The sequence below is a fragment of the Dendrobates tinctorius genome, unplaced genomic scaffold, assembly GCF_039654945.1.
Source record: "Dendrobates tinctorius isolate UK_male_01 unplaced genomic scaffold, ASM3965494v1 ptg000009l, whole genome shotgun sequence".
In the NCBI taxonomy this organism is placed as follows: Eukaryota; Metazoa; Chordata; class Amphibia; order Anura; family Dendrobatidae; genus Dendrobates; species Dendrobates tinctorius.
In genome coordinates, this window is record NW_027361677.1 from 2,966,823 (window position 1) to 2,988,390 (window position 21,568).

Sequence of the window (21,568 nt, forward strand, 5' to 3'; positions counted from 1 at the left end):
TCTAATGGTCAAACTGCAACACGGCACCCCTTTCTCTTCATCTCAGCACCCCTGTACCTACACTGTGCTGTCCCTCTGCCTCTCACCACAGGCAGACCTGTCCGTCAGTTCAACCTCCCCACAGAGTTTCCACAGAAAGCAAGTGTTCTTGGTTAACTTCATGTCGTTGAACAAAATTGTGTAACACCACACGTGCCTTAACAATATTTGCTGCACTCTCTGGTCCTACTTCCATGCAGATCATGAGTACACACCACTTTCCCGACAGGATCACAAAGGCGCACTCAACATACCTTCCTGCTCTAGTAAGTTTATAATTAAAGATCCTCTTCTGGGAATCTAAAGATCGTCGGTACATTTGGGGAGAGTCCAAAACCCTCATCAGCAACCAGGACATATGGAAATTGGTGGTTGGTGTAGTCCAGTAATGCAGCAGGTTCGGGGACTTTTAATTGGTTGTTCCTCAAATGGTACTCCCATAAGCCCCATTGCTGACCATTACAAAATTGTAATTGCTGTCAGCAATAGCCATTAGTACAATAGAAAAATAATGTTTATAATTGAAAAATTTGAAGCCAGAGAAGGCCTGTTATTTGACCCGGATATGCTTTCCATCCAGCGCACCCATACAGCGTTCTTTTGGAAGAACTGTGCGTTCTTTTGGAAGTCCGCTGCTATAACTAGCCAGTCTTCCTGCTTTGGTGGAGCTAAAACAATATCCTTTAGGCGCTCCCACAATACCAAACAGGTGTCATGGTCACGTGAGACTAGACACACCGCCTCCAGCAGGGTGAATTTATATGACACGCGTGACCCTGGACACACCGCCTCCAGCAGGCGAATTTCAGTAGTACACGTATGTCTGGATACACCGCCTCCAGCAGGGCAAATTTCAGAATAAAGGGGAAAACCAGGAAAACAATTACAATGGTGGCCCTGCGATAGGGAATGGGGACGTGGAGACCTCCTGCACTCCCCTGAGTCAGCATCTCTACATTCCTAACGATCCCTAGGCCGGTTCCGCACCGGGCGCCGATCAGGATACCTGAAATCCCTAGCTCGCCCTAAACCAATCCCTTACTAGTGAAGTGGATGGTGCAGAAACTAATCCCACCACTGCACTAAAACACACATTGAGGAAAGTGACAAACAGGGAAACACCACTTAGCTTTGCTCTGTTGCTAATGCTCAAAGCAACAGAGTCCAACACCTGAGTGCATCTTTTCCTCCAACCGGATCCAACACCTGAGTGCAGCTTTCCAGCAACAGAGTCCCGCATCTGAGTGCAGCTTTACAGCAACAGAGACCAGCATCCGAGTGCAGCTTTCCAGCAACAGAGACCAGCATCCGAGTGCAGCTTTCCAGCAACAGAGTCCAGCATCCGAGTGCAGCTTTCCAGCAACAGAGTCCAGCATCTGAGTGCAGCTTTCACCATAGCTGCCACTCCACCAAGCTTTGCAAGAACTCCTCGCTGACACCATAGCTGCCACTCAACCAAGCTTTACAAGAACTCCTCGCTGACACCATAGCTGCCACTCAGCCAAGCTTTGCAAGAACTCCTCGCCGACACCATAGCTGCCACTCAGCCAAGCTTTGCAAGAACTCCTCGCCGACACCATAGCTGCCACTCCACCAAGCTTTGCAAGAACTCCTCGCTGACACCATAGCTGCCACTCAGCCAAGCTTTGCAAGAACTCCTCGCCGACACCATAGCTGCCACTCCTCCAAGCTTTGCCAGAACTCCTCGCTGACACCATAGCTGCCACTCCAGGATTCTGACTGAGCTGCCAGGAACTCTCTCTAGCTCCTTCCTTCACCAAGGATGGTTGGAAAACACCAATATCACCAACAGTGAGTGAGAACACCTGACACACCTTTATAGTTAGGAGCCAGAGTCTCACACCTGTTAGAGATTCCCGTGCAATAACGCTCCCCACCACCGGGGGCAAACTAGAACAAAAGACACCACTGTGTAATAACCCTAATGGCCACCGGGGGCAAAACCAACTCTAAGCAACCAGCTCAAAGGAAAAAAGGTTACTTATTCAAAACCTGTCATATCCAACCTGGATCATGACAACAGGTATGCGCAACTATCGTGGACACTGTAGTAATCCCTAACAGGAACTCAAAATGAAGTGCCGAAAAAGAGTTGCCTGTTGCAAGGAATCTGTAATTTTAAAAAAAGGGGAAGGTAGACATCAGTAATCTATTATGAAACATTAAAAGCCTAAAAAAGGTTGTCAATACCTCCATGCAGCGTCGGACTGGCCCACCGGAGAACCGGTGGATTCTCCGGTGGGCCCTGGCATCTGGTGGGCCCTGGCACCTGCAGGCATACAGGGCCAGCAGTTGCCTAGGGCCCCCCGCTGCTCCAGGGGCCCCCAGCCACTGGTGTGTCGCACACCATGCAGCTGCTATGGGGGCCCCTGACAGCGGAGCAGCAGCGGGTGTCAGGAGGCAGGAGCCCCTGTCCCCGCTGCTAAAGAGAAATGAATATTCACTGCGAAGCAGTGAATATCATTTCAGGTCTCCACCCCCAGAGGCCCCGCCCCCAGCCCAGTAAGCTGCTCTGCAGACTACAGCTGTAAATCAGGGCCGGCGCCGCCCTCAGTCCTCTCTGCTCCTGGCTCACAGCCAGTGCGCGATGACGTCACTACATCGCGCACCCGCTGTGTGTCTGGCAGAGGGGGCAGCTCCTGACACTGAAGCCGGGATCAGCGTGGGAGCGAGGAGGAGAGGTGAGTATTGTGTTTTGTTTGTTTTTTTTTTATATCTCTCTCGCTCTCTCTATCTCTCTCTCTATCTCTCTTATATCTATCTATCTTTCTATCTCTATCTATTATCTATATCTATCTCTATCTATTATCTATATCTATCTATTTCTATATCTATCTCTATCTTTATATCTATCTTATATATATCTATTATCTCTATATCTCTCTCTATATCTATCTATTTATCTCTAAATCTCTCTGTATATCTATCTATCTATCTCTATATCTATCTATCTTTCTCTATCTATCTATCTATCTCTATCTATTATCTATATCTATCTTTCTATCTCTACATCTATATCTATCTATATCTATCTATTATGTCTATCTATCTAGCTATCTCTATATCTTTCTATCTTACTCTCTCTCTATATCTATCTGTTATCTCTATATTTATTTATTTATCTCTATCTATTATCTATATCTATCTCTCTATCTATTTATCGATCTCTGTATCTATCTCTCTATATCTATCTCTCTATCTACCGCTCTCTCTATCTCTATCTATTATCTCTATATCTATCTACATCTCTATATCTGTTTCTCTCTATATCTCTCTCTATATCTCTCTCTCTATAGCTATCTATCTATCTCTATATCTATCTGTTATCTCTATATCCATATATATCTCTATATCTATCTATCTCTATATCTATCTTTCTATCTAACACTATATCTCTATATCTATCTCTATATCTCATTATCTCTATCTCTCTCTTTATCTATCTGTCTATTGATCTATCCATCTATCTCTATATCTATCTATTATATCTATTATCTCTATTATCTATATCTATCTATCCATCTATCTATATCTATCTCTATATCTCTCTCTATATCTATCTATCTTTCTAACTCTATATCTATCTCTATACATATCTCTATATCTAGCTATTATCTCTATATCTATCTCTATATCTATCTTTCTATATCTATCTGTCTCTATATCTATCTCTATATCTATCTATCTCTATATCTATTTTTATTTATAGCCATCTATATATATTTATCTCTATATCTATATATGTCTTTATTATTATTATTATTATTATCATCATCATATCTGTATATCTCTTATCTATCTCTATCTATTATCTATCTCTATCTATTATCTATCTATCTATAGCTATCTATCTCTATATCTATCCATTATCTATTTTCTATCTATCTCTATATCTATCTACCTATCGATCTATCTATCTATCTTTCTTTCTATATCTATCTTTATATCTATTTCTATCTCTATCTATCTCTATGAATCTTTCTATCTATATCTATCCATTATCTACTTTCTATCCATTACCTACTATCTATCTCTATATCTATCTATTTCTACATCTATCTTTCTATCTATATCTATCTAACTCTATATCTATATATCTATATAGCATTATACCCTATGAGGGGGTGCATTATTCCCTATGAGGGGGGCAGTATTATACCCTATGAGGGCAGTATTATTCCCTATGAGGGGGGCAGCATTATACCCTATGAGGGGGCAGTATTATACCCTATGAGGAGGCAGCATTATACCCTATGAGGGGGGCAGTATTATACCCTATGAGGGGGCAGCATTATACCCTATGAGGGGGTGCATTATTCCCTATGAGGGGGGCAGTATTATACCCTATGAGGGGGCAGCATTATTCCCTATGAGGAGGGCAGCATTATACCCTATGAGGGGGGCAGCATTATTCCCTATGAGGGGGGCAGTATTATTCCCTATGAGGGGGGCAGTATTATACCCTATGAGGGGGGCAGTATTATACCCTATGAGGGGGGCAGTATTATACCCTATGAGGGGGGCAGTATTATACCCTATGAGGGGGCAGTATTATACCCTATGAGGGGGGCAGTATTATACCCTATGAGGGGGGCAGTATTATACCCTATGAGGGGGCAGCATTATACCCTATGAGGGGGGCAGCATTATACCCTATGAGGGGGGCAGCATTATACCCTATGAGGGGGGCAGTATTATACCCTATGAGGGGGGCAGTATTATACCCTATGAGGGGGGCAGTATTATACCCTATGAGGGTGTGCATTATACCCTATGAGGGGGGCAGCATTATACCCTATGAGGGGGTGCATTATACCCTATGAGGGGGGCAGTATTATACCCTATGAGGGGGGCAGTATTATACCCTATGAGGGGGGCAGCATTATAACCTATGAGGAGGGCAGCATTATACCCTATGAGGGGGGCAGTATTATATTCTATGAGGGGTCTACATTATATTCTATGAGGGGGCTGCTTTATATTCTATGAAGGGGCTACCTCAACTCCTGCTACATAATTAAGACATGTACAACCATATATTATACCCGGATATTAGCGTGTTTTACCGCATAATTGGTGGTCTGGTATTTAACTCTATGCAGCTACATAGTGGGCCCCAAGAATGACTTTCTCTGGTGGGCCCAAGGTGTTCCAGTCCGACGCTGCCTCCATGTCACAATAAGCCGCTGTTCCGGAGATATGCAGCGACGCATTCTGGTATCCTTGCATTTAATCCAGGGTCGCACCTCTGACAATAGCAAATCAAAAGTTGCCACAGACATACGTCAGTATGTGAAGAATTTCTCCGAGTGCTGACACAGGTCACAGGTCACTGTATAGCGGATGGAAATGACCCTTCCACGAACTAGAACTGGGTGCACCCACAGCCTCCTTGGTGCAAGTGCTGCTGCTGCTCTCTGCTCATGCTGTAAATGCTGGTTAAGCAACCAACACAGAATCACATCATCTTCAAAATGCCTTGACATGTTTAGAAACCTGAAATCCAAAGTTTGCGGCAAACAAAGGACGCAGAGCTCTGCACAATGTAAAGACCAGAACAAAATGGCACTTACATTTTTTTTTTCTTTATTGTTCCTTTTTTTTTTTTTCAGACTTTTCAAAAGCTATTCCAAACCAGACAAACGGCGATCCGAGAAGATTTTTTGCGGCCCATTTTTGCAGAATACCGTGAAAATTACCGCAATACGACCCGCAAAAAGGGCCGCAAAAACCATGGCAAGTGTAAAAAAAAGCCTAACGTGAAAATATGTGTTAAATCCACGGGGTATAAATACTTTTTCAAGTCACTGCATCTACAGGATACGTGATAACTTAGTGATCGGTGGGTGTCCAACCACTGAACTTTTTGGTAGCCCCATAGGGAATGAATGGAGCATTGGTCAAGCATGCGCATTGCCATTCCATATTAATGGGACTAAAAGTGTCCCGTTCAGCTGATCAGTGAGGATCCTGACAGTCGAACACCCACTGATCAGTAATTTATCCCCTATCCTATGGATAAATAACATGTTTTAATTGGACAACTCTTATTCACTTCAATAGGAACCGAGCTGCAGTACCCAAGAGAGGCCACTATATGGTGACTGGAGCTGTGCTGATCGGTGGGAGTGCCGGGTGTTGAACCTCTCCTGATCTAAAATTGATGAACATTGTTTGGATAAGGCTTTAATAGCGTAAACCTGGAAATCCCTATTAAATATAGAAAGGGAGTAACACTCCGAAACCACCACGTATGGCCAAATTTCCAAGATTTGATCATGATCTATATTTGTCTTCCAACGGGTTAATTTATTCTCCACTTATGAATTACAAAACATTAGATCATGGGACAGGATTGCAAAACACAAAAGCACCGGCTAGTTCCCGTATAGACGTCTACTATCTAAATCGCAACCTTTCACAGGGATTTCAATAATTAAAAAAGACCGGTCTTCTCTCCCGACATACTTATTTTAGGAAAGGGTTTCCTACTTCAGTAGCATCTGCCATTCCTATGTTATTCCTCCTAGAAATGGTGTTACTATTTCACTGCCACTACACAGTCTTAAACTCTATAGGAATACACTCTAGGGTCAACAGCTATTTCTTTTAAGGTGGGGGGGGAAGAGAGTGCTGCCAGGCACTTCTGGTGGCTTATTTCCTGCGAAAAACAAAAAGGATTGGGCATATTGAAATGCAACATGCCCACTCCTTTTTCCTCTTAGCGTCTGCAGGCTGCTTTCTCTTCTGCTTCTCTCAAAGGAACAATTAGAGAAGCGTAAGGGAAAGTTTTTGGCATGTGACCACAAGTATGCAAGTTACATATATGAGAGGTTTTATGACGGCCGCTACTAAGAATCCTGACAGTGAGTATATTACAAACTATTACGAATTTCTATGTTAGATTCTCTGCTTAATTTTAAAATTGGCCCAGGAAAAACCCCTTTACAGCAAATGGTTGGCAGAGATGTAGATGACTGAGCCCAGAGCCTCGTGACCCAGATGTCATCGGTGAGTCAACATTTGAACTAAAACTAAAACTGAACCAACACAGAACTGTGAAGCAAGAGGTTATGGCTTTACTTGCGGATTTCATTACTGGTGACCCCGAGTGGGGTGACATAGCTGTTCTGTCTGTTCTCCATAAATTTTCACAGAATATCAGAAAATTTGCAGCAGTCTGAAAGTGTGTGAATGCAGATATTAAACTTTAAGTGTAGAGAGAAAGACCTGTCGCTTAATCAAAGTAGTAGGTTTCTGCAAGAGTTAAGAGATAACATCCTGATTCTCGAAGAGCTTGATCACATGCTGCGTTTTTTTCCTGTGCTCATTTCATGGGTAAAAAAACAGACCACGATCGTATCGCAATGCTCGGACTGGCCGGCGGCTCTCCTCACCCAAGCTTGTCAGCGCATATATCTATGCTGTCACACTCGAGTGAGGAGAGCCGCCGGCCAGTCCGAGCGTCGTCCGTGTTATATGGCCCATCTAACTGCGCCCTTAAGCTGACAACAGCGCTAGCACAGGTGGGCCTCCTGACTTCATAGGTCTGGTCGCACTCTCTTACCACGATTCTTATGCCCCATGGGCACCCAAGAGAGTCACGAAAAAGAGGCCAAGAATCTGGGATAGTGGCGATTACATGGTTTGAAAATGCACTGCTCTCTTCATCAACTTTTCTGCCCAAGGCATTTATGTGAAGCTCAGGCATGTTATATGTAAGGACACAATTTCTAAACCTACATTTACAGTAAAGGCCTTTTCTGGACCATACACTAAAATGAAGCCATTTTAGGGCCATAAACACCAGACAGATGACAGACTTTTTGGGGTCATGGCATGCAATAAAGTGACCAATTCATCAGTGGTCTTACACCACTTCGGTCGGTCTAACGATGGTTGGACAATCGCTCAACCGGCAGCCGTCTCTCACATACAGACAAGTGCTCCTGTGATTCACTAAGAGAAAGCCGCCGCCAGATATCTCTGGTGGTGACTTATCTCATGAGGATTAAAAAGATCAGTCCAAAACTGTAGAACTCACCTAAAATCAATTGTCCAAGGTCCCCATACAAATTAGACTGTTGGCCGAACTGGACGTTAGTCTAATGTACAGTATATGGTTTGCTTTAAGGTTTCTGCACTAGCAAAGCCTCCTTAACTTTATTGGACAACTTTGCCCCGGACCTCATTGTAATTTTTTTTTAAATCTATTTCACGTTTCTTCTCCAGTTTTATATAAACTCAAAATATTTCTTTTGGGATACAGCCAAAGAAATTGTTTGTTGCTTTGTATTCTTCTCCAAATGGCATCGTCAACCGTACCATACTTTTTTTTACAACGTCTGAGATTTCATCACGTTCCTGCATTATGTCTAAAGATTATTTGCTTCCAACAAAGGTTGAAAACATGCATAAAATGAGTAGCCCAGGGGAGCGGCACAAGTATGTGCATTACCAGCGCATTTCCTTCATCAAGATCGGCGCCGGATAGTGACACCTTCCTAGTTGTCAAGGATACAGATTACAGTTAAAAAAAATTAAGAATATTAGTCAAAGTTACACCGGACTCCGGTTTCTGCACATTGTCGATGTCAATCTTTACAACTGCAAATCCCCATCACTTACTGAATGGATGGGTTATAATTAACTCTATAGTCGTCAGAGTTAAGGCCCCGTCTCACATAGCGAGATCTCTCGCGAGATCGCTAATGCGGCACCGATTTTGTGACGCAACAGTGATCTCGCCAGCGATCTCGCTACATGTGACACATAGCTGCGACCGGGCCCCCGCTGGATATCGCTGATCGTGCTCGGATGTCCTGGGCCATTTTTTCTGGCCAGCGGGGCGCCAACGACAAACCTCGTTGGCGACGCAGAACTCAGGATGGAATTGTTCAGAATAGCTGCTGTGTGACAATGCACCAGCGATCCTTAACAGGTCGTATCGTTGTCGGGATCTCTGGTGCGTTGTTGAAGAGATCTGCCTGTTTGACATTTTACTAGCGATGCACCAGCGATCCCTACCAGGTCGTATCGTTGTCGGGATTGCTGGTGCGTCGCTATGTGAAACACGACCCTTAACCATTGACTATAATCTGGGATGCTTCTCATTTTATGCTTTGCAGAGTTAAATTTATTTGTTTTTATCCACTTGGAACATTCAAAAAATAATTAGATGGTTGTATAATGAACCCATTGAAATATACCATCCACATTGTATAAGAAGGCCCTAAAAAACCATGAGGCAGTCACCATATGGATGCAATACCATACAGTGACCGTCTGGGCAGTATACTATGGTCAGGGGTGTAACGATCGCAATTGCAGAGTGTGCAACCACGAGGGGAGCTATGCTGGAGGGGGGTCTGCCATCGCCAATTTCACCTGCATGTCTGTCCTCAGATGCACATTCAGGTGAATTGTATTGCTGCGCAGAGACCCGCCGGCATGCCGAAATCAGCTGCCGGCTCCTGTGCCAGCTACAGAACCCCGGTGTGAGAGTGGAAGGTGGTAACAATAATGGCTTGTCTCTTTTTAAAATGTGCTACAGAAGAACGGAAGGGGCCCAAGATTGCGGGACATTATACCAAAATGGCTTCATTATAACAGGATTGGGGACTTTATACAGCATTGTACCAAAATGGGGGACATTATACCAGGATTGGGTAAAATGCAATATCATGGAGCCTAAGATGAGGGGCATTATTACATGTTGGGCAAACACATATGTCATTATAGGGTCTAGAAAGCCCCATATACATCTGACCAACATGCAGCTGGGGGTCCAAGTCCAAGTTTTTCATGATGCCCATTGGACTCTAGTTCCCTCACTGACTTTAGTATATATCGATTAGTCACTAGTAATTGTGGTGATCTCATTAACATTGCTAAGAGCCATTTTTAAAGAAGGTTCTATGGTGAAAACAAGTTATCCCTTACTCACAGGACCGGTGATGACTTCTTGATCTGAGGGGTCCGACCGCTGGGAGCCACACTGATTGGAAGAATAGGGAACTTTTATCCATGCTATGGCAGGTTCACATGAGCTTATAAAAGAAATCATTCAAAGTTTCATAAAAAAAAAATGACCATTTCTTTCTCAGCAGTTATTATTCATTTACAGGACCATTTATAGAATTGCATGTATCCATAAAAAACACATGCAGTGGCTCTGTATGGAATCTGATTTTTTTTTTTTAACGCATTCATAGATTTGTATGGGTGAGTCTCATCCATCATTGAGTCTCATCGCTCATTGCACTGCCACATTGAATCAAGTGCTGTCCATTTTTTTCACAGACATTTCATAGGCCGTATGAGAGTGACAGTGCGCTCCATACATTCGATATGGGGCTGCCTAGCGCTGCGCTTCGTTTTTCCAGAAGCCCCACAGAGAATGAATGGAACAGTGGTCGGGTGTCCAACCTGTTGCTCAATTTTGTAACAGGAATAAAAATTCCACAAGAATAAAGTTCCCTATTCTGATGATTGGTGTGGGTACCAGAAGCCAGGACCCTCATCAATCAGCAAGTTACCACCTTTCCGGCTGTTAGGTGATACCTTGTTTTCCCTGGACAACCCTTTTAAGAGATCCACAACGTCTATGCCACTTATGATGTTTTCAATATGCCCACTATAGCAAATTATTCAACAGTCCCTTTAAATTTAGTGTTAGCTAAAAGCCTCAGTGAGACGTCCATTTTTTTCATATACAAACGATCAGAGTTTCAGCAGAGTTCGGTCCAAATTTCATCAGTTTTTCTAAGATAAAAAAAAAGTTTCTCTAGCTTCTCCTATCAATAATAGATATCGGTCGGACATGTTTCGTAGACTTTGCTCTGACCACAAACGGATATGTGAACATCCCCATAGACTTTCATAGGTGAAAATCATGGAGAGCACCGGTATGAGAAAACCTTGATGTCTGAATTAGGTCTAATGGGGGATCAGTTATCAGAGATCTGTTGGCAAGAAACAAATAATGATCTTTTAGGACAAGTTCTACTGTAAAATGTAAGGACTCACCATGATAATGATCTAAACGCTGCAATGACCAAGCGAGAGAGAATGGAGCTCCAATTCCAGGAAGGCAGGCAGATTGTCAGCTGTGTCACCCAGCACAAAACCATGGGAGGACACACCCGTCCTGCCTACAACTCTCAAAATTCCCCTAGTCTTTTTTTTATTAAAGGGGCAGTGCTACAAAAAGAGAAATAGAATGACAGGAAGCAAAGTAACCGCTCCTTACTCTCAGCACTTCTCTCTAATATTAACTCATGAAATAGAAGAATCCATACTTACGTCCCGTCAATAATAAATCACCTAACCAGGGGTGTAGGAATATAAGAGTACAGAAGGAGCAGTGTGACCTGGAACCCAGTGCCTCAAGGGGGACAAAAGACACTTAAAAAAGTTGTCCAACTTTGAGGACAACTTTTTGCTTGTAACGTTGGGACCAAAAAATTTCATTAAAAAATTCACACTGTTTGCCTTCTGTAGCCTCCGTGTTGCATTGTCTATTACCGGCTGTGGAATGAGTTAACTGTGAATCCGTCAGTGAGCTCGCTATGATGGTCCGACGAGTAGCTTATATGTCTTCTATCTGTCCTTTTGTGAGCTCTTCTTAGCTGGTTTATGACCAGAGACAGCAAAAAAGAACAAAAACGAGTCTGTAAATGCCAAATGCAGCAAACGATTTAATGAAACCCAACTGAAATTTTTTTTTCTATCCCCAAATTTAGGTAAACAAAATCCCCCAAAGGTGGTGCTCTTAGGCAGCCAGTAATATGCATATATGGCGTCATTAGTTCACGCCACAAGACCCATAGTTGGGCTGGGAAATGCAGGCGTTAGGGCTCATGCAGACAAGCGTATAAATCGGAAGTGTGCTATATGATTTTTGATCAGACAGCACACTGATCAATACTTAGCACAGTTTTATCAGCAGGAGATTATCACTAGAGGATGAGTAACCTGCTGCTATGTAGTCCTCTATATTCATGAGCTCTGTATAACCCCCCCTCACTAATGATTGGCAGATTTCTGTGTAATCTGTGTGGTGGTGGGGTTATAAAGAGATCATGCCAATTTTAATCCCTTAATGACCAATGACATATATAGCACGTCATGAGCGGGTGTCAGTTCCCACATCATGACATGCTATACACTTCATGTCTTTAAGCTATCACTATCTGCAAGCACACAATGACAACTCCATGCCGACTGCAGTCTGTGCAGTCAATCTGACTGACCAATGGCAGCATGTGATCGCCGGGATTTATATCTCATTTTACCCCCAAAGATCGCAGTAAGGCTTTGCTCACATTTATCCTGTGCACTGCGCTGAGCGTTTACACCGAGGTTTCCAAGTAAATCTTTGAAATACAAGGTTCAGACAAAACCCCCGGTGGAAGATTCCCTGTAATGAGACAGAGGCACTGGATGCCATCTGACCTGAGATCTGGCGGTCTCTGTCATTTGAAGTGGCTTTGAAGAGCCTATATGACAGAAAATACCTAAAAGTGATGTGGCGCCCCTGAGGCTCAGTCGCCACAGAGGTACTGCACCTCCTCCTGAGGTGTGGTACCCCACCATCCAGGTAAGGTGGACTCCTGACCACACTCCAACACCTGCCCCCCACACCACAAAGTAGTGTAGCAAAGCACCTTCGGCGGCTCCCTGCTTTGAGTATAGCAAAGCACCCATTGGTGGCTTCCTGCTTGGAACACGAAACGTGCTGGGTGGTGGGTGGAGCTGAGTTTACATTAAAGAGAGCTGGAAGAGTTTAGGACTTGGGTCAGTCAGTTAGTCAGTCAGTCAGGGAGAGAGAGAAGAAGATCCCCAGGGAGAGGGATAGATGGATGGAAGTGCTGCAGCAGATCCCAGTGACCTGGGTCTGCTGGCACAGGAAAGGAAGAGAGAGAGAGCGACATAGACTGAAAGCCTGATGCTCCATAGAAAGAAAGATTAGTACGGAACGTGAGGAGTAAAAGAGAACAGAGGACGTGGGTTAGAAGAGAACCCTTCCTAGAAGTTCTAAGCGCAAGGCCGGGGCCCGGTCCCCGAGGTTGTATGGATACTAATGATCCTGCAGCAGACACCGGAGGAATAGAAGTTGTTACCACTTTATTCCCACACAAGACTTGGGGGCACAACAGCAACTTAATAGTGAGCCGGGATTAGTAGCAAGGAGTCCCCGAAGCAGGCTACAGCTGTCTGCCGTACAAGTAGAGTTCATAAGAACATCGGACAGGAGGAACTCCAGTGTAACTCAGTACTAGGAGTACTTCATTTAAAGGCGCTATAAGAGGAGACGTTCAGAAAGGCACATGTTGGCGGAGTGTGAGAAAGGAGTATTCCATCTGGCTTGGAGGTTGACTGAGTCCCTGACCCGGAGGACACGGCACGGAGGCAGGCACCTGTTTGAACAACAGACTGTGAGTAAAGCTTTGGAACTACATGCCTTGGTGTCCTCCACTCATTCTTGCGCCACACGCCTGGCACCGCTACATCCCTGTGCCTACACTGCACCATTCCTGCAACGCTTATCTACACTGCCCTGGGACTACAGCTTCACCTGTGGGGAGCTATAACATCTTTGCTGCGCCATACCATCAGTCCCAGAGGATCTGCATGCAGCGTCGGCTTAACATCTCCCTTGCCGAACACCACAAGTGGCGTCATGAACCATTCAACTTTATTCCATCATTCAATTTCCCTTTTACATGGGCGCCCAGGGCCACGGACTGGGTCACCGCTGCTGTGACATTCCCCTCTGAAGGACCGGCCCGGTACTGAGTACCCCACAGCCCTGGGAGGGCGACCCAGTGACACCATTCTAAAAACTGCACCCCTCAAGGTACTCAAAAACCACATTCAAGTTTATTAACCCTTCAGATGCTTCACAGGAATTTATGGAATGTGGAAGGAAAAAATAAACATATAACTTTTTTAACCAAAAATTTCCTTTAGACCCAATTTTTTTATTTTCATAATGTTAACTGGGAAAATTGCACCATACAATTTGTTGTACAATTTCTCCTGAGCATGCCGAAACCCCATATTGTGAGGGAAAAGCACTGTTTGGGTGCACAACAGGACTCGAAAGGAAAGGAGCACCATTTTACTTTTTGAATGTAAAATTTGCTGCAATAATTAGCACACGCCATGTCGCGTTTGGAGAGCCCCTGATGTGCCTAAACAGTGGAAGCCCCCCACAAGTGACACCATTTTGGAAACTAGACACCTCAGGGAATTTATCTAGATGTGTATTGCGCACCTTGAAACCTCAGATGCTTCACAGAGGTTTATAAAGTTGAGCCATGAAAATAAAAAAATTCACATCTTTCCCACAAAAATGAATTTTAGCTCCAAACTTTCCATTTTCATAAGGGTAACTGGAGAAATTGCACCATACAATTTGTTGTGCAATATCTCCTGAGCATGCTGATACCCCATATATAGGGGAAAACCACTGTTTAGGTGCACAACAAGGCTCAGAAAGGAAGGAGCGCCATTTGACTTTTTTAATGTAAAATTTGCTAAAATAATTAGTGTATGCCATGTCACGTTTGGAGAACTCCTGATGTGCCTAATAAGAGGAAACCTCCCACGAGTGACCACATTTTGGAAACTAGACCCCTCAGGGAACTTATCTAGATGAGTGGTGAGCACCTTGAACTTCCAAGTGTTTCCCAGAAGTTTAACGTTGAGCCATGAAAATAAAAGAAATCTTATTTTTCCCACAAAAATGTATTTTAGAACCAAATTTTGTAATTTCATAAGGGTACCAAAAGAAAATGGACCCCAAAATTTGTTGTGCAATTTCTTCTGAGTTCACCAATACCCCATATGTGGTCAAAAACTACTTTTGAGGTGCAGTGCAATGCTCAGAAGGGAAGTAGCGCCATATTAAAGCTCAGATTTTGCTGCACTGGTTTGAGTGTGCCATACAGAGGCGTATCTAGGCTTTCTGGCACCCGGGGCAAGAATTTGGTTCGGCGCCCCCCCTCCCCCCAAGTACATAGGCGACTTGCACACTTAGCCATGTACCCATGAGCTGCTCTCCCTAATGCTCTCAATGTTCAGTAAAAAACTGAAAGCAGGAAGAGAAGCTTGTTGTCACAAGACCATAACTATGAAAATCGCATATGAGTGAAGTGTCCATGTGGTGACTACTGGAACCTGCAGAGCTGAATCCTGACATTGCAGCTTCTGAATTCTCACAACGAATGCACTGCACACATTTAGGATTCTCCCTTGCTGATGTACCGTCATGTCAGCACAAGTATGTGATTTGTATACTTCTGGCCACATTCCGACTAGATGTGCCCGACCTCGCTCTGTTCATTTTCATTGAGTGAGGCCACACATGTCTAGTAAGCATGTGACCGTGTGTATGTAAATTACCGGCACGAGAGAATCCTGACAGTGTGCAGTGAGCACTGTGAGAATTCAGAAGTCTGCAGTCACATAGAATGACTGCAGACTCAGCACAAGCCTGGACAACCCCTTTAATGTTCCTAACATAAATAAAAACATGAGAATAAGTCAATATCACAAATAATATTTACATCCAGGTACCTTATAGATGACGTCATCTCTGCAGTTGTTCTCTCCAGACCCCATGATGAGTTTTCTCATCCACAGCAGTCTCTGCAGACTTCCATCTTCTCCGGTCTTCTGCACCAACTCCCCACACGATGCCATTAAAGATAGATGTGTCATTATAATGCTCCTAAATAAAAATATCTGCAATATACTGTCGCCTCACACTATTCCCCTCCTTCCTCATACTGTCTCCTCTAGCATCCCTCTGTCCACCATACTGTCTCCTCATATATTTACCCCCTCACTCTCTATACTGTCTGCTCACACATACCCCTGACTCCCCATACTGTCTGCACACATCCCATCACCCTCACTCCCCATACTGTGTCCACATACATTCACCCGTTCGCTGCCCATACTGTCTGCACCCATCCCTTATACTGTTTCCTCATACATGCCCTCATACATACATACTCTTCATTTTGTTTCCTCAAATCTACCCACACGCATTAAATCCCCCCATCCCCACTCCAAATCCTCCCATCCCCAATCCCCCAAGCACATTAAGTACCCCCCATCCCCACTACAAATCCCCCATCCACACTCCAAATCCCTAACACACATTAAATAACCCCCCATCCCCACTCCAAATCCCCCCAAACATTACGTATCCGCATCCCCACTCAATAACCCCCATCCCTACTCCCAAATCCCCCCACACATTATGTACCCCCACTCCAAATCCCCCCACACATTATGTACCCCCACTCCAAGTCCCCCCACATGTTAACCCCATCCCCACTCATTAACCCCCCACACATTAACCCCCATCCCCACTCATTAACCCCCCACTCATTAGCCCCCCACTCATTAACTTCCATCCCCACATTAACCCCCCACTCATTAACCCCCTTCCCCACTCATTAACCCCCATCCCCACTCATTAACCCCCCACTCATTAATCCCCTTCCCCACATTAACCCCCATCCCCACTCATTAACACCCCCCATCTCCCATCTTTGGTGGTTCTTCAGCTCCACAGTGGAGCACACTTACCACCAGTGTTCGCTCTGGGCGCTGGGGAGTGACGTCAGCAGCGTGATCACATGACCTGATCACGCTGCTGATGTCGCTCTGACCCGGCGGTCAGAGCTTCAATTGTATTGGCGTCTGTGTAGACGCCAGTACAATTGTGCCCTGGGGGCCGATGCGCGCACCTTCTCTGCCCCGGCTGTCAGCTTGACAGCTGGCACAGAGAACCACCGACTCTCAGGCTGGGGCGGTGGCAGAACGCAGCCGCCAGGGGAGACAGTGCGGACCGCTGCATTAGGCGGCCCGACTGCGCCCCCCTGCCGGCTGCGCCCAGGGCAAATGCCCCGGCCCCCCCTGGATACACCTCTGGTGCCATATCACATTGGCAGAGCCCCTGAGGTGCCAGAACAGCAAAACCCACCATAAGTGACCCCATTTTACAAACTAAACGTCTCAATGAATTCATCTAGGGGTGCAGTGATCATCTTGACTCCACAGATGTGTCACAGAATTTTATACCCATGGGCAGTGAAGAAAAAAATAATTTACATTTTTACCACCAAAATTGTGTGTTAGCCTCAAATTTTATATTTTCATACAGGGAAAATGGTAAAAAAAGGCACCAAAATGTGTCCCACAATGTCTGCTGAATGTAGAAATGCCCCATATGTGGCTGTATAGTACTGCTTAGCCATACGGAGAGACTCGGGAGGGACAGATCACTATTTGCCTCCTGGAGCGCAGATTTTCCTAGAATAGTTTGCAGACTCCATATACAGAGCCCCTAAGTGCTAGAAAAGCAGAATCCCCCCCCTCATGTGACCCCGTTTTGGAAATTCTACCCCTTTGGGAATTTATCTACAGGTATAGAGATGATTTTGACTCCATGAGCTTTTTCCAGAAACTAGCAGCAGTGGATGTTGCTGAGTGAAACAGGTCCTATGGTGTCCACAGTGCCTCCATCTGCCTCATTATAGGGAATCTTCCGCCACAGGTTCTGTCTGAATCACGTATTTCAGAGATTTACATGGAATCCCTGGTGTAAGGCTCGTTTCACATTTGCCTTTAGAGGCGCAGCGGACGCTCGCCGTGAAGCTCCGCCCCCTGCCGCGCCTCCTCCGGTCAGCTCCACCTATGGGCGCATGCTGCTGCATGCGGCCTGCGTACCCTATCTTTAGCATTGGGTACGCAGGACGTGCGCAGGTATGCTTTTGCCACTGCATGCGTCCTTTTGACGGTGCGGCGGCCTGCACCAAACGCAACGTGTTGCATTTTGGTTCGATCGCCGCATGCGCCCATAGGCGGAGCTGACAGGACGAGGAGCGGCAGGGGGCGGAGCTTCACGGCGAGCGTCCGCTGCGTCTTCAAACGCAAATGTGAAACTAGCCTAAGCGCTCAGTGCAGAGCGCAGGATGTGTGTCGACTCGAGCCTTACTACGATCTTTGGGAGGCACAATGAAAGAATCAACAGGTGAAGAATTGGTTTTATTTTTTGCGTCTTTCCTCATGCGGTATAAGTGATTAGGCGACTTTATTCTTCGGGTCAGTACGATTACAGTGATACCAGATTTATAATTGGGTTTTTATGTTTGGCTGCTGTCACACACTAAAAGACACCTTTTAGTGCAAAAAAATTGTATTTTGAGAGTTATAATTTTTCCATATTTCGTCCAACAGAGTTGTATGAGGGCTTATTTTTTGTGTGACAAGTTGACGTTTGTATTGGTACCATTTTCGGGCGCATGACATTTTTTGATTGCTTTCTATTCTGATTTCTGAGAGGCAGAATGAAGAAAATCATCAATTCAGGAATTATTATTATTTCTTTTATGTCATTCCGTGTGTGGTAAAATTGATAAGGCAGCTTTATTTTTCGGGTCCGTATGACTACAGCGATATGCCATTTATATTTTTTTTTTTATATATTTTGGCGCTTTTGCACAATAAAAACTATTTTATAGAAAAAGTAATATTTTTCGCATCGCTTTATTGTGAGAGCTATGACTTTTTATTTTTCTGCTGATTGAGCTGTATGGTGGCTTGTTTTTTGAGGGACAAGATGACATTTTCAGAAGTACCATTTTTATTCACATTCGTCCCTTTGATCGTGATTTATGACACTTTTTGTTCAGCGGTATGATGATCAAGCATTTTTTTTGTCTTGTTTTTAATCTATATTTTATGGTTTTCACTGAAGGGGTCAACTGGTGGTACAGTTTTATAGAGTGGGTCGATACGGACTCGGCAATACCAAATATGTGTACTTTTTCTGTTTATTTTTTTTCACATTAATAAATGTATTTATTGGAAAAATAGTGGTTTCTTTTTTTGTTCTTTATTTGGGGATTTGTAAAAAAAATTTTTTAGACTTGTTAAATTTTTTTTTTAACCTTTTTTCAACGTCCAAGGATTTGATACACTATATAGTATCGGATCGCTGATCTGAATGTTTTGCAATGCTTCCGCACCTGCAGAGCATCACATCAGGCTGGGAAGGAGGCATGTCAGCGTTTGCTCTTAGCAGGCGCTCAAAAGCCACCTTCCCTGCAGGACCCTGGAGGACCCTACGGCCATCTTGGGGCCGGTGGACTCCATGGAGACGATCAGAACAACGTGATCGCATTGCGTTGTTCGATGTCGCTGTCACTGTTGACAGCGGCAACAGATTGCTTAAACCCCCGCGATTGGTCGTAGCACCGATTATGAGCGTTGCTGCAGGGTGTCAGTTCTCACACAGAGCCGACATCCGCACCCGAATGCCATGGCACTCAGCGTGAGTACATACATATACTGCTGTTTGCGGCAACGCAGCTCCCACAAAGCAGTATATGTACGCCGCGCGTTGGGAAGGGGTTAAATAAGTGACAAAATATGGAACATGTGCATCGCAAGTCATTTTGGCATTGCTGTGCATTGTGTTCATTCCTTTTTGGCTTTGTTAGTGCAGGTTCCAGACGGAATCCTCCTGAAGAAGATGCTGTGTGCACATAGCCCAAGGGAGTACACGCTACATTTTTTCCAGGGAGGTTCACTCTGAAATCCTCCTAAAAAAGTGCTGCAAGCTCAAATCTCTGTATGTATATCTAGAAATGACTCGCTGTTCATATGGTCAGTGTTTAAACCGCTTCAGATTTCTAAAGAAGCCAAGCAGTTAAAAGAAGTGACCCGACCATTCTTCAGGGGTTTTCTGCTCAAATAATATGTTTGAGCCCCGGCTCCTGCACGTCTCGCTTATGTTCGACAGCCACAACACATGCAGGGACATTCCTGAAGATGTTGTGGCTGTGAAAGAGACATGCAGGCAAGGGGACTCACACATATTATCCGAGGATGCCGAAGCACCCGGTTAGCACCTGAACATGCTCCGATAATACCTTATCCCAGCACATTCGCTCATCAATAGTACTGACCCGAAACAAAAAATTTAAAGAACACAGATCACTAATACTGGAGTGTGAATAAGTCCTAAAAAGATATCACTGGGGAAAAAAAATACATAACAAAAATGGAATGATTGAATATTTCCTTATGTGTTCTTAGGGGGCGCGTTAATGGGCCATTCCCATCATTTCTGGTAACAGGATTTACCGTCCAATTGTCATTAGAGTGCTGTTCCCAGGAAATGTATTTAGTGGCGTTTTGCTTCAATATTAGCCTCCTGGATACACTACTGACACTGGAAACCAGTGATTGCCTCATACTCTGGGAATGTGCTTTTGTTACACCTGTTATGTAACAAACTGGTTCTGCAACCTAATTCCCGGCATCGCTGCTTATGCATACCTATTAGATAATTTACTAGTTTTGCTATGCTTAAGGTTCCTAAAAAGCTAGAATTGGATTATTACAATACTGAGTGCGTTATTAATTTACAGGGGCCAGAATTGGGGAACATTATTACAATATAGGGCCACATAGTTGGACATTATTACTATAAGGGGGCCACATAGGGGAATATGACTACTATATTGGGACCAGAAAGAGAGATAGTGGCCTTTGTTCGATATTAGTATAGGGACAATGTTTTCTATTCTGTAACTATTTGACTGTATTGTTCAGATTTATCACTTACAAAATTGTCTTATTGCCATGTTTTTATATCAGATTTATATATTGTATTTTGTTTTATTTTTTTTCTATGGGGGGCTAACATATTATCAGCGCTATTGAGGCCCACGCTTCTGAGCAACATGTTTGTATGGTGGGGAGAATGCTCCAAATTTTGCGTTAGGGGCCATAGGATTCTAGTTACGCAACTCTCCAATCAAAATTTGTGGTTTTTCATCTCCTCGTAGTTTTTAGAGAGTTTCTGCTCAAAAAACAAAGCAAAAAAAGCAGTGTCATCACACCCTTAATCATAACCCTTTCGGTACACAGCTAGGTTAGGTATTGGGGGAACAGCTGATCTCTGACTTCCTCTTCATATTCAATTCAACAGAAGGCAGGTACAGTGACGCCAGCGCTGATTGGGTGACTGGCACCACGTGCTATGTGACGGCATGAGAGTTCAGGGACCTTGAGTGCTGACACCGCAGTAATGGCGCCGGAGGGGAATATAGGCTTTTTTTTATTTTATTGGGGCCAAGCGTCTGGAATGAGAAAGGATTTTCCTAGTACTGGACAACGCCTTTAATAAAAATAATTTTTCTTTGTGTTGTGATATTCCAAGAGTTATGACTTTATTGCACATTGTGACAGTCTTCTGTAATGAAGGAAGGCTTCAAACTGTCCCTGGAACTGGGACTCTAACTATCCCTGTCCTGGAGGTACTCTTGAAGGTAGAGAGGCTCGAGTCTCCGACCTTACTATGCTCCTGTTAAACCATGATCTTTTCCCTCCCGCACCCCATGAGCCATGGGACAGAAATGTAAATTAAACAAGACACAAAGACAAAACAGGGAATACAGAAAACCTCTATCATACA

At 44.3% G+C, this 21,568-nt stretch overlaps 1 protein-coding gene across 5 annotated transcripts in view; it reads right to left on the bottom strand.

Annotated features, from left to right (window-relative positions):
• Nucleotides 1–11,223, bottom strand: part of LOC141095647 (receptor-interacting serine/threonine-protein kinase 2-like) — a 48,321-nt gene extending 37,098 nt beyond the window's left edge. For 2 of the 5 annotated variants that reach the window (XM_073581830.1, XM_073581803.1), the window contains exon 1: nucleotides 11,089–11,223. The gene's annotated coding sequence lies outside the window, so the exon portion shown is untranslated. Of the gene's footprint in view, nucleotides 1–10,006; nucleotides 10,110–11,088 lie in introns of all 5 variants that reach the window. The other 3 variants (XM_073581838.1, XM_073581812.1, XM_073581820.1) reach the window with 3 other exon arrangements.
• Nucleotides 11,224–21,568: the final 10,345 nt, after the last annotated feature.